Source organism: Musca autumnalis, unplaced genomic scaffold, assembly GCF_047663935.1.
Source record: "Musca autumnalis isolate F117 unplaced genomic scaffold, ASM4766393v1 scaffold_4, whole genome shotgun sequence".
In the NCBI taxonomy this organism is placed as follows: Eukaryota; Metazoa; Arthropoda; class Insecta; order Diptera; family Muscidae; genus Musca; species Musca autumnalis.
In genome coordinates this window covers 2,491,963-2,507,927 of record NW_027411977.1, presented here as the reverse complement: position 1 = coordinate 2,507,927, position 15,965 = coordinate 2,491,963, and the positions used below count along the sequence as shown (strand labels likewise).

Genomic DNA, 15,965 nt, shown 5'->3' with positions numbered 1-15,965 from the left:
ATTTGACGTATTTGCTGCACCAAACACGCTATATTAGACCGAATTTGTTGAAATTTGGTTTGTGTTACTGAATTCGGTCTAAAAATAAATGTGCCAAATTATATCGAAATCGGTTCAGATTTGGGTATAGCTCCCATATATATTTTCGCCTAATTTTACGTATTTGCTGCACCAATCACCCTATATCTGCCAATTTTGATGAACTTTGGAATGTGTGACAGCATTTTGTCTAGTAATAAGTGTACTATATTATATAGAACTCAGTTCAAATTGATATACATATATCTCCTATATTTACATATTCACAGTGGTGTAGGGTATCATGTAGTCGGCCCCGCCCGACTATGATCCTTACCTATTAACCAGTAATAATATAAACATGTCTAACATTATTTTCCCTGAAGAAAAGAATAATTAAAATTGCCCTCTTATGAGAGGTAAATCCTTCTAAAAAGGCCAAAATTATAACTTCTCTATAAAATTATTAAATTTTTAAAGCAAATATTTTATGCTTGGCCCATGTTCTTAACAAAAAAACATCTCGGTTATTGTAACGGTGACATTTTTAAGTCTAAGGGCCACTATTACATGTGTTCTTTTACTGTCTGACGGGTTTGAAAACGCAGAAAAAAAAACAATTTGGTGGCATTAAAAATATAATTTTTACATCGAAATTTAATGCCAAGAAGCTCCTCCCTGAAATTCAATCATCACATTTAACTTTATGTAAACCAGAACGCTATAAATCTGTTCGGTAAATACGAACTATAACAAAAGAACACTTATAATAATGGGGGTTAGTATCCTAACCTTTTCATGGTGTTCATTTGTGAATATTTATTACTTTCTATCGTTAGATACACCTTGAGTTGATGTACCTTACAAGTGACCTTCTTGCCAGAAGTAACAGCATCATCTGCAGTTGGAAAAAGGACATTTTGTGTTGGTGTCAACTATAATATAACGTTTATATATAACCGGGTTTAACAAACCCACTGGGTTTCAAATGCCTGCAAATGGCAATAATATAAACATGGCCTAAGAGACACATTAAATTCGGGGCATAAAATATTTAATATTTGTCGATAAACTTTTTTGGCTAATACAGTTAAGCGAATATTTTTCAGTAGTGCGATTCTCTAACTCATTTTTTGAGTTACCGACTATTGTCGGTAACATTAATTACAGATGTTTTCGATAAGTTAGCGATGAATAAAAAGCAGTCGTAAAGTTTTACCGATAGCAAGAGTATTGTCAACTTTTATTTTCATTCATCATTTTGCGTCTACTAGAGATAAAAAGATTTCCGTAAACTGATATTGAAGTAAGCAAACAATTTAGTCGAGCAAATTTCTCACATCTTTAATAAAAATAAATTAATAACCCTCACTAAAATAAAATACGAATAAAATTGAATCAATCGATAAACTTGACTTTTGACGAAGAGATAGGTATGTAACATTTAAAAATATTTCGACATTCTTTGTCAATAGTTATTGTAAATTTGAGCATGACGATAATTCAATGTCATTCGAAAAATGCAGTGGCTGTTGATTTGTTTAACGTTGTCGCGTTGCCAACTTTCGCTAATGTTGGTGTTTTATTTAGCCCTGTCTGGACAGCTATACAAAATATATTGTTTATTTTTCTCGGTTGTTTGTGTTTGATGCAATTGTCGTAATACCACAAAGCAGTATACAACAACGTGTGGTGTATTGTCCTCGTTTCGGTTGTTAATAGACTCATTGTACTTTACAGGTAAGAAAAGTCATTGTACGTGTGGTGTAAAGGTATTTAATACTGCAAGCCATAAAGATAAAATCGTCGCAAAACAAATGTTTCTTGTTTAAAATTAAAAATTAAACGAAATGACTTTGCATAATGAGACATTGAGGTATTTAGTGGAACAGTCGTAGTAGCATATCGTTATATACATATATCAATTTGGACTTGGCCGACATTTTTTAAGTAACATAGAACGTGAAGATATACAAGAGATTTGAAAGTATTACCTCTTCATTGAACTTTTTAAGTTAAATCCGTTTTCCATGTTATTCTTGGATCTTAAGAGGCAAAGGTCAAAAAACAAATATCCCAACAATATCATGTCTACATTTTCAGCCACAAAATGTACAAATTTGCAGACACAAATTGAAATGAAAAAAAAAAAGAAAATATATTTTCAAGTTAAATTTACCTCTCTGAAAAGAAACTTCATTCAAAAGAAATTTCCGTGGAAAACCGGACAGATAACATAGCTAGGAAAACGTCCGGATACCAAAATGACATAAAATACTACTACGGATGCCAAACAACAAAAACAATAACTGCTGGGACAATACACTGCATACTACAATGAGTACTATCACTATTTTTACAACTCATTCTAGCATTCGTACGATGGCGAACAACGAACATGAGCCGATTGGCAAGCTAACCTCGACTACTACTACCCTTCACCATCCATTATCCTTTCAGCAAATGCAAACAAAATCAACAAACACACATACATGGCACTGCCTACTATGAGATTTTCCAAAGTATGACAATTTTACTATGAAACTTGGTCGTGTAGGGGTGTGGGTGGATTAAACAAACATCTACAACAAAGAAATTAAACAAAAAACAAACATTAGTAAAATAAAACCATCCTTCCCCTTGCTGGCACAGAAGCAACAGAAACGCTTTTACTACAGCAACTTGCATTTGTCTATGGACGAAATGGCACACGTTCTTCGGCTCGTTCAACGAACTTAGTGCATCAAGCCGCCAGACTCATAGACTATTTTCACTATTTTTTTCTCTGAAACAGGATGGAAAAAGTTACGAGGAAGTTGGCAACTTCTTAAAAGGACTACTCCAAAAAGGTATGAGGAGGAGAGGAGTTTGGTGCCAAGAAAAGTCAAACCGGCAGCAAAATAGCAACTCTTAAGGTGTATGACAAAAATCAATAGCAATAGAAAAATGGAATGTGGTATGAAAATTTGGTAAAATGCTTAAGTAATTCAATGAATTAATTTACTGTTAGATATTAGCTTTTACATATTTGTCTACAGTTCACAAAAAAATGCCAAGGATCATTGCGGGAATGAAAATCTACAAGCCTATAAAGTTCAAAATACGGCATCTACTGGAAAATTATTCTCCACGAATGCACACTCCAGAGGTCAAAGTTGTCAGGTTCTATGTTCAGCTTAATGAAATTGTTCTCATTATTACCAATGACTTCGAACGGTGGACGGAATTATGCATATGCAGTTTGTCAAGTAATTGTTTTCGAAGCAGGAAAACTAACATTTTTCTGTATGAATTTATGAAAAATTACTAATATTTGTCATGGTAGAACAAATAAGGTAAAGTAAACACTACAACAAATACAACTCAACACCAACCACACAGAAATTTGTTGTTTGTATCGTTATTTTCATCGGTATTTGTAAACAAACCAAGGAAATGTCTATAAATTACACTGTGAACACAAATTTTGGGGCAGAGATAGTTCCTTTTGGGGATGAAAGGCCTTGGTGAGTATATTAAGAATCCTGAACTTCCGAGTTATGGCGTGATGAAGTTTCTGCTGAAGACCTTATAAGGTATCTGAAATTAGCGTTATATCTTTGTAAACTGTTGTTATAGTTTATTTATTAGATGACATGTCTTCCGTCAAATCGAATGAGGATTATTTTCGTAGAGCACTTCGACCTTCTAACCCGCTTCCTTCAATGTCCTTTTCGTCCTTTATTTTAAGAGTCGCTATAAAAGTACCACAAGATGAAGTTTTTGAGCTTCGAAATGTTCTGCAAAAATGTCGCTCAGAAAATTTTAGGTACGGCTCTCATTGGCAACTCGACGCCAACATGAACAAATGCTTCTTTGTTGTATTTGCATCAAAATTGTTGCCTTCACAAAATTGTCATATTGTAGTGCGGAGAGAGGGGAGCGGAAATTTCAACATAATTTACCATTTTAAGAAGAAAAGAAGCACCTCTCCAATTGCTTAGTTTGAGCAGAGTTAAAAGGACTTGTGGCATGGAAAATGAGTCCTCTAAACTAAATGGTAGGTAATTGCCCACCCTCTTCTGGCGGCAGAAGTTCTTTCTCTTCTTCGTGTGCTCTACATAATAATATTTTTTGCAATTTCTATTCTTTATTTGCCACAAGAAGCTTGGGGTTAGGATGATTTCATTTGGCTTATTTCTATACTAGGACTCTAAATGTTTATTATCCTTGTTGAATTCACTCGCAAGGAAAGTAAAAGAAGGAAACTTTGTACTGCAGCAGCTGCGGAAAACTTCTGTAAATTATGTAAAAGAATATATCGTGCCCTAAATGAAGTCTCTTCATTGTATGAGGGAAGTAACATACTTCTACGTGACTAACCCCATATGATGAATGCTTTGGAGAATTGAAGTCAAGTGTTCTGGCAAGAATCCACAGTATTGAGGAGATTAGACGACGTAGCAAAGGTAACAAAAAACACATAAAGATGCCAATGAATGAAAAGACGAAGAAGAAGAAAAAAAAAAAACGAAAAACATGTTATGTTTAGGAAATTAAGTTTGTGATGACGAAAGAAATTAAAAGTTTTCTTTGCTTTTGGTTTTGTTTTAGACCAGTATATTGATTCTACTTTCGCTCTTAGGGATAATGAAAAATGTCCGGAATTTGTGGTAAAATCTTAGTCAACAATGTTTGTATGTCTAAATGTACGTACAAATTGGAAGTGTTCCAAAGAATTGTATTTTGCGTGCACAAAGTCCATTGCTATTACAAAATATTGTTAATTTATTTTTAAAACGAATTTACTGTAGACTCGTCATTGCTTTCTTGCGCTTTGATCAAAGACCTCGGAACTTTAAATGGCAAGTTTCTTTTAAATCACTTCGCTAATAGAAAAATAATTCGTTGCATCAATGTACGGGTTTCATTTATTATTTCGCACTGCTATCATGAAATGTTCCATTAATTTAATTAGACGATTCATTTATGTTAAGAAATCTTACATTACCTAAAATATACGGTTTTTTTATTGCATTGAATAAATGAAAAAGATGTCATTCCATTAAGGTAGACGTTTCATAGCATTAATGAAAAAGTTTCATTGAATAAAGTTCCATTGCATCAATGAAAAAAATATTAATTTTACTTAAAACGTTTTTACATTATGAAGCTCTACGTTGGTTCAATATCAATGACAGATTTCATTGAGGTATCGTAAGATTTCATTTATTTTATGAAGCTTTTTTATTTTCTCGAGTTTCATATATGCGGAGTCTAATGTCTTTTATATGTGTTTGTTTACACTGTGCAATATTTTTGAGCCAATCGCGTGCAAACAACTTCTGTCCACAATTTTGTGGAAGTGGAGGACCAATAGGCAAAAACCATATTTGGGTTTTGTTTTCTTAGATCGGGTTCGGTTTTTATGGCCTCATCTAAAAATGGTTAAAGATCTAATTTTTAAATCAAATCGGGGATGTATCTCTGAAACCAATACGAATCTTGTTTTGACATCTGCAGCAAACTTGTAGATAAGAGCAAGAAGAAAATATTTGGAGGAATAGTGAACTCGAAAAACTGCATTTGTTGCCTCAAATTCTATAATATATCTAAAAATTCTATAATTTGTGTATATTTCGCAGCGGATCTCCCAAAATGTTAAAGTCTTCTTAATATTACCTTTTGGGAAGTATTCTCTGGAATGTAATACACAACTCTTCAGAACATTATATTGTTGTAAAATGCCTCTATCGCCTTGTTTATAGCAAATTTTTCAACAACAATTTGGTAAATATTCCAATAATTCATTGAAATCCTCAACATGAGAATAAACAGCCTGTGTGAACATTGTTTGAAATACGTTTTGTAAAAGGTATGTTATGAAATACCCCTTAAACAACGTGAAATAATCATTTTTGAGTTTCAGAATGTTCTGAAGAATTAATGGTCACATTATTTGGAAAATTTTCCTAGTTCATCTGTTTGACACGTAAGTTCTACTATTTTACGGCTACAATATTGCTGAAGACTGCCAAGCAAAATTCTTATTAGTTTCGGAGATAAATGTCCGATCACTGGAAAAAAGGCTCATTTTAGGTCGGTTTAGATAAGGCCATAAAATTTAAACCCGATCTAAGAACACAAAATCCAATTAAGGTTTTTGTAGCCTCAATATGTACTTTCAGAAAATGCCCATTAGAAGTTGTTTGCATTTCCAGTGTTGCACAGTGTTATTCAACTACATCCTTCATATTCCATTTTGAGCTGATAGGTTTCAAACAGGAGGAAATACTGACCTGAAAAAAATCTATGACCCTATCTATAGTATCGATTATAAAATCTATTGAAATGAAGAAAAATCACGCGCATTTTCGGTTTTGTGGATTTGAGAGAGTAAGATTGTAGTCAAACGTATAAATTTTTCGGAAAAGTAAATTTTATGTTTGTCTATTTTTTATTAAATAAAAAAAATCGTTTTTCTGCTTTGTATTTTTATGAAATGGTTGTGCAAAATTTCAACAAAAGCATAGACATTTCCGCCATTTTTATTTCCAAATTAATGATGATGACAAATTAACGATAATATTGATATCTATCTATTTTTTGAAATGAAATGTTGAAAATATGTAATGTTGGAAATATCGATAGTTTTCCAGCTCTATTATAAAAATACATTTTATTATTTTTGGTACCAATTTCCATAGAAGGACCGAGTTTATTTTAAGTTCATCGATCAAAGACAAAATCTCATAGACAAAATCTCCGAATTGTTCTAATGGATAGTACCAACACCAAATAATGGAATATTCTGACAAGAAGGTATCAAACCAAATATGTACCTCCGGTGTGCATGGCATGCTTGTTTATCGTACCCGATTATTACGATTTTCCAAATACTCCTTGTCTAGTCCTACATTGTTACAGTATTTATTACTACTAGTACATTCAGAAACCATTTAGTATTAAAAAAGTATCACTGTGAAACTACACCATATCGTCCAATGCAAATGGTTCAAGATTCTACTTTATGTGTGGACGTTATTGGATTAATAAGTCCATTTTTTAATTTCCAAAAGTTGTATTGAAGCTTTCTGCTATGTAGGGAGACGTTTTAAAATCTCCTATAGTTCATTAAATGAAGTATTATTTTGTACTCCAAAGTTAAACAAAAAACTAACGCATCGCGCTCTTAAATTTTCTTGAAGATTTTTCACCTGTGTGTGTTCATTGAACCGAAAATGTGAGTTTAAATTTGAAAATACATACATACCTACGTACATATTTGTATGTAAACATATTTGTGTGACAAACAATTAACCGCAGACAAGGGGGCTGGCTGGCATTTTTTAGTTATCGTTGTCATTTTGTGTGACAAAAATTTGCACAATAATTGCGCAGAATGTGAACAAAAAGGCAAAATACAAAAGCAATATTTTATTTTGTTCGATTTGTATTGCAATGTTTATGGGAATCATTGAAATTCCAACATGTCACCAGTTAACGAAGTACGATGTATGTATGTACATCTGCTTTGCCCTGCCCGCATACAGCTAGCATAGCACCGACATACATACAAATGCCACAAAAAAATCGCATAGTAGGTATGTGTGTGCTTTTATTGAGTTACGATTGTTTTTCAAACAGATAACAGAATTGCGGTGGAGGTACTTTTTAGTGATGTTCAGAATCCGACTAAATTCTAAAAAATTAAATTCTAAATTCTAAAATATAATCCCCACAGGGGGGGATCCGAATAAAACGTGCCATTTTTATATGTAGTAGGTTATTTGGAAGACCTTTTTATTAAATTAATAGAAGTTCTTCCATATTAAGGATCACTTATGTAGAATGTAACGAAATTCGTTTTGTTTCTAAACCCCATTTTGAGTTAATTTTCATCAAATATCTAAATAACCACTTACAATTGATCACTAACACGTGTTCACTTGGAGGGGAGGGTTGGTACATTTGCACTCGGCAATAATCGATAACAATATTGGCGCTGCCATGGTTGTTGTTTTGCGAAATATGTATCTTCATTCAACACCAACCAACCAGCCCTCGACAATTATTGTTAGGTTTATGAAATTTTGTTGCTTTTGTTTTTAACTTTAAAAATAGTAAATAAAAAACTACGCATGGAAAACACTAGACGTTGTCTAGTTGGTTGGTCGTTGTGTTCGGTTTGGTTGCTCCTGCTGCTGAACACGTTCATTGGCATTGTCAGCAACGGCAGCAGCGGCATTTAGTTTGATATGTGTCAATATTCGCACTGCTCAATGGGATTTGCCGGTGAAAATAAAGTGGCAACAACAATGCAATGAGCCATCACCATATTGTACAACAATTTATGTACAGTGACACAGAAAAGTATACATACACCCTACTAAAATGCAGTTTTGGCTAAATCGTTGGGTTTTTTAGAGCAACAGCTGCAATGTGTGGCTCCTTGGTGACAAAATAACCATAATTACACAAATTTATTTTAATCTAATGCGTATATTTAATACAATTGAAGAAATTCAATTTTCACAACACAGAAAAGTATACATACACCCCAAGGAAATACGAGTATTATCGTAAAATTTATGGAATTAGTAGCAAAATTTATACATTTTTTTAGTTTTGGCGAATGTCTCTGGGTGTCTGAGATATATTTTAGAGAAAATAATATAATTTTTGGGGGTCAAATGCCGTTATTTAGGGTCAAATTTCTTATATACCTCGTTAAAGCTGACCCTTGCTTAATTTTTTTGCGTTTTTAGGTATAGTACTTTATAAAAAGCACAAAATTAGTTTCAGTTTGCAAATCTTGAGAGCCAAGAAAGCTTTGGAGTTGTTATTAAGCAAAATATTCTTTCCTGGACGTCGATTAATGCACTTTTTTCCTCAAATTTCTCAGGAAGTTAATATATACCGCGGAATTCCTGGCGCAAATTACATACAAAATGCATTGAATTGCCTTGTAATATGGTCCGATACAATCCTTGGGCATTAATTGAATCAGAAATGTGAAATATTTTGTCACAAACCTGTTCCCAAAGCTTCCAAAGCAGCAAAATATAAGCACTAACAAAAAAGCATGAAATATGTACTGTGAACAACGTCGTTTTCGTATTATGATCATTACCGTTACTATAGGCGCGAAACGTTTCGTATAATTGTACATTTCTGAGTCAATTGATGCCCAAGGATTGTATCCGAGAATATTACAAGGCAATTCAAGGCCATCTATATGTAATTTGCACCAAGAATTCCGCGGAATCTATTCACTTCCTGAGAAATCTGAGGGAAACGTGCATTTATCGACGTTCAGGAAGGTATATTACGCACAAAAACAACTTCAAAGCTTTCTAGGGTCTCAAGATTTGCCATCTGATACGAATTTTGTGCTTTTTGTAAAGTACAATACCTAAAAAAGCAACAAATTAAGCAAGGGTCAGCTTTAACGAGGTATATAAGAAATTTGACCCTAAATAACGGCATTTGACCCCAAAATTTATTTTCTTTTCTCTAAAATATATCTCAGACACCCAGAGACATTCGCCAAAACTAAAAAATGTATAAATTTTGCTACTAATTCCATAAATTTTACGATAATACTCGTATTTCCTTGGGGTGTATGTATACTTTTCTGTGTTGTGAAAATTGAATTTCTTTAATTGTATTAAATATACGTATTAGATTAAAATAAATTTGTGTAATTATGGTTATTTTGTCACCAAAGAGCTATACAGTGCAGTTGTTGCTGTAAAAAACCCAACGATTTAGCCAAAACTGCATTTTTCTAGGGTGTATGTATACTTTTCTGTGTCACTGTATGTATGCAAATATGTATGTATGCTACAAATGCAATTATGGCAAAACGCAAACGACTCAAAGCAGCCACACAACAAACACACAGAGAAGACATCAATTGAATTGAAGTCAGCTAAACGTCAAACGAACATAATAGTGTCATTCGTGGAATAGCGTTGTCACTTTTGTCATAGGAAAGTTCGTAATTTAACCACATATTTTGACAGATGTCAAAAATGTTATTTTTCCATCAGGGAATGTGCTTGTTATGTTCTTCTTGCAAATCCAAAAGTATACGAAGAATAGATGGAATAAATGAAAGTTAAAGCGATTTTTATTAGGTAATAGAAATTATAGGTACATTTCACAGAGCTATGAATAAGGGGTAACAGCACTGAATTCGTCTTTATAATCGCGTGCTACTGTCATACATATGTATGTCCTTGCTATAAAAAAAACGTGGACCTAGCTTTTTGCTGAAAGCTTGTCTACTCACTGACAATGCCACACAGTTTATATATAAGTACTGCTACTGACTTCAGACATTTTATCTAAATTAATATAATTGCACTCAAAAGGTTTGCGGTTCGAATCCCAGGCCAAGCAACACCAAAATTTTCAACGGTGGCAAAATTCCCCCTCAGTAATGCTGGTGACATTTCCTGAGTATTTAAGCCATGAAAAACTTCTCTGCAAGTGGTGTCGTAAGACACGCCGTTCGGACTCGGCGATAAACTGTAGGTCCCATATCATTGAGCCAATATGAATCGACGTGCACTCATTGATATGAGGGTAGTCTCCATTGTCCATTGTGTGGGAACATAAATATGTATGTATGTATGTCACGAAATTTTGGGGTAGATGGAGAAGCCTATTGATTTGGGTGATAGTCGGATAATATTTAGGGGTCGGAATGGGGAAAAACTCATTCAAAGTTTTATTCTTTGTGAGTACATCGGCTTCTAGTAGGGGTATTCCACTGCACACTGGTCGAAACCATTGATCTAGCGGCGCGAAAGTCAAAAAATCAAAGTATAAAATTGCGAAATGTTTTCCATTGTATCGATTACAGACACTCTGCTGACTAAAATTTTGTTTTTGCTTTTTGTTCTTGTTGTAAATATTCACTCAATTATTAACTGTCAAGTGCAAGAAATTTTGATGCATCAGATTTTAACAAAATTATTGCTAAAAACCTGAATTCATATTTGTTTAATTGTTTAATAAATTCGTAATAAAACTAAACAAAGTTTATTTTTTGTTTATAGGGGAGGGTGTAAGTTAAATTAAAACAAAATGTTTGGGGCCTGAAGATAGTCCCAATTTGCATTGGGCGAGTTTACTTGCGGCAATTGTCATTTTGTAGGAGAGACAGGTGAGGCATATGGCAACCCTTTGCCTCTCAGCACCCTCTCTCACCTACAAACTGACAATTGCCGCAAGTAAACTCGCCCAATGTAAATTGGGACTTACATTGTTATGTAGCAATAAATTTTAAAAAATTATTTTTTTTATATTTTTAGAGCAATTTACTTTTGTTGAATGGAGCGTAACTACAAAGGTCCACTGAGGTTCAGTCCAATTTTGTTTTTGCTAATTAAATTGGACTTCCTAGATTACGAATAACCACAATTTAGCTGCAAATCTTGCTGATAAATGGTCTTGAAAAATAGCTTAAATCCCCAAAATACCCAAAATCTGACGGTACAGTTATATGTGGGCTATATCAAAATGCAGACCTATGTTCACAATTTTCGGTGGAGAAGATGTATAACCAACGAGAACCTCCTATGTTAAAATTCAGCTTATTTGGTCTAAAAATGTAGACAAAATCCTAACAATACCGAATATTGGGAGGTACCGTTATATGAGGACAATATCAAAACGTAGACCTATGTTCACAATTTTTGGTATAGAATGTTTGTGTCTACTGGGAGCCCCAAATACAAAATTACACCTAGTTTGGCCGGAAAATTTAGCTTTAAACCCCCAAAATACTGAAAATCTGGAGGTACCTTAAAAGGGGCCTACACCCAAACGTGAACCTATGTCGACAATTTTTGGTGGAAAGGAAGGAAAGGGTGGCTTAATTTGGAAGGAAAGGGTGGCTTAAATCCTCAAAATACAGAATATCAGGCGGTACCGTTATATGGGGGCTATAATTTAATAATTGCCGATGTTGTTCATATTTAGTCCATTATTACCCAGGGACACAGACTGAGTTTGTGCAAAATTTCAGAAAGATATTTCCATTCGTTTCCATGTTATTAATATCGCGCCTCTAGATCAGTGATTTCGACCACTGTGCATTGGTGTAAAGTAGGTTGGCGAAGGTGATCAAACAAGGGAGATACCACAATAGTCGGTAATGCATCCAATTCTTCCATTTTTTGCAATCACGCTGCAGGTCGTAATTTTGATCGGATGGTCACGGGGGTCCCAGAGAGAAGGAGGCATATTATGTTTGGTGGTAGTCGGATTATAGTCCCTAAAAGAAATGTTTACCAATGAAAAGCTTATGCTTATGGGTAGTGGTGTAGGGTATCACATGGTCGGCTCCGTCCCGACTATAGCCATTGCTCACTTGTTTTTTTAATATTTTGCATTTTAATCTGTTTAGTGATTGCGACGAACGAGCAACTTTCACTATTGAGCAGTAAGTATGTATGTGATTGCTATAATCATCAATTAAAAAATCAAAATAATTTTTGTTTTTAATTCTCTTGAATTTTCTAAAACAAACTTTATATGTATGTATAAATAAATTTTTGTGGTAAATCCAGTTTATATAAAATAATTAGTGTTTATTTTAGATGCAAAACAAGCCAAATAGCGATTACAAAATTACACCCTGTTTGGAAACCAACTTGAATTGTTCCGCATTTCTGAAGATTTTGGTAAGTGTGTGACACCGGAAAAAAGACTGTCGTCTAAAAACCGGTAAACAAATGTTTTTGACAAATTATTGCCTACAAATCAAAACTAAATCAAATATCTCAAAGCGGTTTTCTTACAAATTGATATACAGCCAGCGGACGGACACAGCCCCCCGTCAACTGCATCCACACATCAAACGAAAAGACCTGTCCAATAAACCAAACCACACATTATGTAAACAGCAACATAAATTGGTTGAAAACATTGCATTACAACAGAAAAAACCAAACAAAATTACATTTAATTTTGAAATAAAATCCGCAAACGTTGGAAGAAAAAAAATGATAGAAAATCCATTTCGAAAATAAGGAAATCCATTAATTTCTTAAGAAATTATTTGATATTTCAAGCGCCAGTGGCATATTCAAGTGGTCGTCCGGCACAATGGGCAAGATAGTCACGTTTATGCGGTGAGCTGAACTATGTACCTCATATTTTGGTTAATGTTGGTACATCCAATCCAAGCCATTGTGCATTTGAATAATGGAAATATGTTAACAACTCAAACATTCATTGAGGATTTCATGTGGACGGGGCATCCATTCATGGATCCCAGTCATTCATTCATTCATTCATTGAAGCAATGTTTCGTTAATGTAAAATGATGTTTGTTTGTTTGCTGGCAGACTTTGGAGTGTGGAAATACCTTTTTGCCCAATTTCTTCACAGTATTTCCCACAATAGTTGCCAAACAAGAAAAACAAACAAAAATGTGTGTGCATTTGTGTGATTCTGTCATTAATTATTAATTTTTAAATGGAGAGAAAAATGGTTTTAACGCATAAAAGCCCAGCAGTGGTTGTGTTACCAATTAAATGACATTTAACACTCACTCCATTGTGCCCCGCTTCATTAACAATTAACGCTGCTAATAAAAACATAACACCTTTAATAATTTAATTAACTGTATATGTGTGTGTGTGGTAACAACTTTGGTATGAGGCACAAAAAACAACTTACGGTTTTAGTTAATTCGATGAAATACCAAAAATATTTTATTTTTTGTAAAAAAGCGAGTAATATTGCCTATAAAAGCCCTTTTATTACGCCTCTTTGGAGAATTGAAAAAATGCCTGGTGGCGGCTATTGGATTTTCGGGATTGTATGGGAAATATTTTGCATGCCATAATCACCATTGTTGCGGTTAATGACTTTAGTCTGAATTTGGTTCATTTTAACTAGACAGCTTTGCTGCAATAGTTTTTGTTTTGTCTTTTTTGTGTGTTTTTGTTGATGATCGTTATAACAATTAAGACAAATTACAATTACAACATCGACACATTGGAATGCAACAAAGCAAGGTCATCATCTATTGCTGAGTAATGGGGATGACTCGCAATGCCTCTATTTTGGAAATGAAAGTTTTGAGTTTTAAAAAATATGAACAAGAGTTGTGTCCAAAGAAATTCAACCATTTAAAACGTTTTTTTTTTGTCTGAATAACTTACCAAATATATTATATTATAATAATGGACAGACTATTTAAACAAACATACCTGAAAGTAAACAAAAGTTTAATATTTTATTAATAACACATTTTTTTAAATATTAAATTTCACTTGTTAACAATAATAATAATAATAATAATAATAATAATAATTCTCTAGAAATGTAGAGAGTAGAAATATATTTGACTTTGGAAGTCTTGAGTCAGATCTTCATACACCGATGTACAAAATAATAGAAAGTGGAAAGTGTTCCATGTTGTTATAATCACACATTATCCGATAAATAAATTTCAATTTTTATTAATTTTCTCGTTGGAGTTAAGCTGGATGATCGAAGATTTTTCGCAAGTAAAAAAGGAAAGTCGAAGATTTGAACCCACACAACCACCAAATTATGTGACCGGTTTCGCTGTTGGTTTTGCAGCTTTTCAGACATATCGGCTGTGGGAGTGGCTTCTCTATCATCGTACTTTGATTTCTCAAATGCAATGTATTTTTACAGCGTTCCGTTCAAGCTGTATGGCTTCTATGACAAACGTTTTTTATGAGTTTGGCTTTGTTTTTCGAGGACGCGGGTTCAAATCCGGGCTCAGCCGGTTTTTATTTGAAATTGGACAAATTGAATTTTATTTGAAATTTTGCTGTTAGGACGAAGATCATTTTAATGCTAATTTTCGTTCATTTTCTCGTTGGAGACAAATTAGAATGATCTTCGCCCTAACAGGCAACATTCAAATAAAATTCAATTTGTACAATTTGTGGTTCGACATTGTATTGGACGGGGGTCAAAGATAATCATAAAAGGTGTGCGAAATAATAGAACCAATTTTAGGTAAACAAGAAAATTTCTTACGGAAATTTTAATTTGACCTTCTATATCTTAGGAATAAGCCTGCATCAATAATTTAAATATTGAGTCCGGAAGAGGCTGTAACTCCACATGGGCCCCAGAATCAAAGGGCCTCGAAGATATGGCGAATATCAACTGTGAAGAGAATTGACTGTGAAGAGAATTGGCTAAACTACCAACAACAACAATAAACCATAAAAAGCAGTGGAAAAAGTTGATATTTTTGAGATTACAGAGCAATGAATGTTGGCCGTTTTAACATGTTTTTATACCCTCCACCATAATATGGAGGGTATAATGAAATTTGTTATTCCGTTTGTAACACATCGAAATATTCATCGGAGACCATGTAAAGTATATAAATTCTTGATCCGTCTGTCCGTCCGTCCGTCTGTTGAAATCAAGATACAGCTCGCAATTTTTAAGATAGAGCTTTGTAATTTGGTATGGAAGTTTCTTTTACACCTAGGATGTTTGGTATTGCAAATGTGCTATATTGGTCCACGTTTTGATATAGCCCCCATATAGAACGGTATCACCCTATTTTCGGTATTTTGAAGATTTTAGCCTCATTATCACACCAAAATGGCTGAAATTTGGTGCTTAGTCTTCGTTCCCCCAGAAATTTGTCGGTATAGGTCCACGCCTTTATGTAGCCCCTGTAGAACGGTACTTCCGGTTTTCGGTATTTTGAAAGTTGTGGCCACCATAATCCACCAAAATGGCTGGAATTCGGTACTTAGTCTTCGTTGAGGGTATAGAACTTTCCCCCAGAAATGTGTCGGTATAGGTCCACACCTTCATATTGCCCCCATAGAACGGTACCTCCCAATTTTTGGTATTTTGAAGGTTGTGGCCTCAATAATCCACGAAATGGTGGAGGGTATAACAAGATCGGCCCGGCCGAACTTAACACCGTCCTTACTTGTTTT

The 15,965-nt window shown here is 34.0% G+C and overlaps 1 protein-coding gene and 1 long non-coding RNA gene across 13 annotated transcripts in view; one reads left to right on the top strand and one right to left on the bottom strand.

The window, feature by feature from the left end:
* The window catches only part of fwd (phosphatidylinositol 4-kinase beta fwd), a 158,371-nt gene that overhangs the window by 20,567 nt on the left and 121,839 nt on the right, over positions 1–15,965 (bottom strand). The gene's annotated exons all lie outside the window — the stretch shown is intronic.
* LOC141404085 (uncharacterized) lies at positions 1,681–3,188 on the top strand. Its single transcript, XR_012412942.1, has 3 exons — positions 1,681–1,758; positions 2,813–2,974; positions 3,029–3,188. It is a non-coding gene; the product is annotated as an uncharacterized lncRNA (long non-coding RNA).